At 50.2% G+C, this 2,597-nt stretch overlaps 1 non-coding gene and 1 pseudogene across 1 annotated transcript; both read right to left on the bottom strand.

Moving 5' to 3' along the window:
* Positions 1-1,023: 1,023 nt before the first annotated feature.
* LOC132134607 (U1 spliceosomal RNA) lies at positions 1,024-1,187 on the bottom strand. The gene has a single exon (XR_009429663.1). It is a non-coding gene; the product is annotated as a U1 spliceosomal RNA (small nuclear RNA).
* Positions 1,188-1,538: 351 nt separating this feature from the next.
* Positions 1,539-1,715, bottom strand: LOC132134671 (U2 spliceosomal RNA; annotated as a pseudogene).
* Between the last annotated feature and the right edge of the window lie 882 nt (positions 1,716-2,597).

Here is a 2,597-nt window from a genome sequence, read left to right as displayed (position 1 = left end):
CAAACCGGACAGCATTCTGAAGCACTTGAATCCGTACAGTATTCTTCAACCACGCCATCATGGTCGGCAAAGTACCATCTCCGCTCGACATAGCAATCGTCGCTACACTTGATCTTAGCCAAAAGGCCGAGAAGCGATGCCGCTAAGACGCAGCGGGGAGGAAGCCGGACACGGCGATGCCCATCTCGGCTTTGGTAAGTCTGGGGGACCTAAAAACGCTGGGGGATGGTAGTACCCTCCCCTGTGTGCAACGTCACCGGGCCTCGTCACTCTCGGCCTGACGCTGGCACTGCAGCGACGGAAAGTACGGCATCGCTCGTAACTCCCAAACGGTTCGTCACAGAGCCACGTGCCTTATCTCATGGGAATCCTTGGCTCGAGCCGAACCAGACGCAGGTCTCAGATTGGCTCGTCGCTCTGACAGAATTTTCGTGTATTTGGGATTTTGTCAAAAACCTTCTTTTGCAACCTAGCGCCAGGTATTTGGCCCAGTCCCACCCAAAGCAGCACAGAAAGCTTCTCTGGAGTCTGTCTGTCAATAATCATCCCAAAAAAGTGGAAATTTCCATTCACCTTGGCGAGGGGACCTCAAAACGTGCTAAGGTGGCTTGTCCGAGATGGCTCGAATGGCTATAACTCCAGGAAGGAATGAGATCCCTTCACCCAAATCGTCACACCTGTGCAGGGGCTCAGTCAGAGGCCAGGTGAAAAAGGGCGCTGCGACAGGCCACTCAGTGGCGCTGTAAGCGACAACAAAATTAATACCAATTGAAAAAGGACAATCAAACAACATGGAGACAGCTACAGCTAGGCTGCAGTCAGTCCAATCGACTTTCAAAGTAAGGTCTGTGCTATATTCGAACTGAACCACCCACCAAGGTCCGATTTTTCAAGAGCGTAACTGACTTTGTTTCACAGGCGCACAACACATACCTCGCATGTGGTAGAACTCCCCATTCTGAAATGCAAAAAAAAAAAAAAAACCTGGAAAAAACCTCTTCTGCTTTGTTTCACCAACAATTTCAGGGGAGAGCGCGAACGCAGTCCCCCACTACCATAAATTATGCAGTCGAGATTCCCGCATTTGGGGAATTCGCAGGGGTCAGCATGGCCGGAGTGCAATGGCCAAGCCTCGCCCTGGGTGAACCGCCTTCTTGATCATGGTGTATCCCTTGCCAGGTAAGTATGAAGGCCCAGGCGATCAGCCAGAGGTATGATTTGCGTCTCTACCGTCCACACCAATGGTTAGCCCCCCTCCAGGAAAGGAAGGACGGGTGCCTTCCGTTACTGGCCTGGAAACTGCCAAGCTCATGGGCCGGTGCTTCCCAACGCCGGTTTTAGATGACTCTCTTTAACCAAACACACCTGATTCGATGCATCACCTCGTCTGTGAAAGACCTCAGGTGGGTGCATCGTTCGTGGAAGAGTCCAAGACCCCAGGAGGGCGCATCAGGAAAAAAGTTTGCAATACACCACAGCATGGCAGATCTCATTCCTTGTTCTGCTATTCGACACAATAAACGGCAATCCCCAAAAAGGGAAAGCACACCGTTCCTGGAGACACTGCAATACCAGGCCGATGCTTGGAGTGGACGGAGCAAGCCCCGGCTCCAGCTCCATGATCTAAAAATCAATTTAATATGTAGTCCCCGGATGGGGGACGTATCAGATATTAAACTGATAAGAACAGATTTTTTTTCTTTCGAAAAAGTTTTATTGTCAACAGTTACATTTTTTCCATTTGCATTTTTACTTTCACACACATTTTTCTTTTCAAGCACACATTAAAACAAGCCATATTATATATAATAAATACACATGGTAAAATGAAAGAAACAATCATTGTTAAAAAACATTTGATTAAAACCACAGTGTTTTGCTTGTTTTTAAAAGTCCATATTTGAGGTGTGTTTAAAAGGTGCGATCGGTTTCAAAAGTAAAATACAAATTTAAAAAAGCAAACAAGCCTCATATGCATGTTAATAAAACCAATTTCATTGATAAAACACCATAAAAACCAATTTATTGGATAAAAACCAATAAAAAAAACCATCTGTTGTGCAAGACCGGGGGTGAGTCCTCATCAAGTCGGTCTTCACCCCACTCTCCAGAACAGGGACATGAGATGCTACTTTACGGGCTCAGCGGAGATCCCCTCTCCTCCGGCCCGCTGGCCCGCTGTTCCCGTAGCCAGAATGGTTAGGGTGCATCTACGGGCAGCCAGGGTCGGTGCCTGCCGGGACCCTCTCTGTGCGACCCCGGCCCCCCCGTCCGAATATCGTCGTCCGGTACCCCTGCAGCCTTGATGTTACCTTTAGCTCGCATGCATGGAGGGTTACCGTAACGCGCTTCCCCACCAGCAGGTTTCTGGTGGCCCAGATGGCATCCTTGATGACGTTGAGGGTGAGCCAGAGCGAGGTAAATTTCTGTGCCGTCAAGTCCTTCAAGCCCCGGCCCACGCCAAGGATGGCGAGCTGGTACCCGAACTGGGCCCCACCTGCTGGTAGGCACGGGAAATACACGGGGAGCCGGTCTTGGCCCACAGGTCCCGCGCAGTGCTGCAGTCCCAGAGCAGGTGGTGGGCGGTCTCCGGGGAA

This window comes from Carassius carassius, unplaced genomic scaffold, assembly GCF_963082965.1.
Source record: "Carassius carassius unplaced genomic scaffold, fCarCar2.1 SCAFFOLD_61, whole genome shotgun sequence".
Taxonomy (NCBI): Eukaryota; Metazoa; Chordata; class Actinopteri; order Cypriniformes; family Cyprinidae; genus Carassius; species Carassius carassius.
This window is presented reverse-complemented; position numbering and strand designations above follow the sequence as displayed.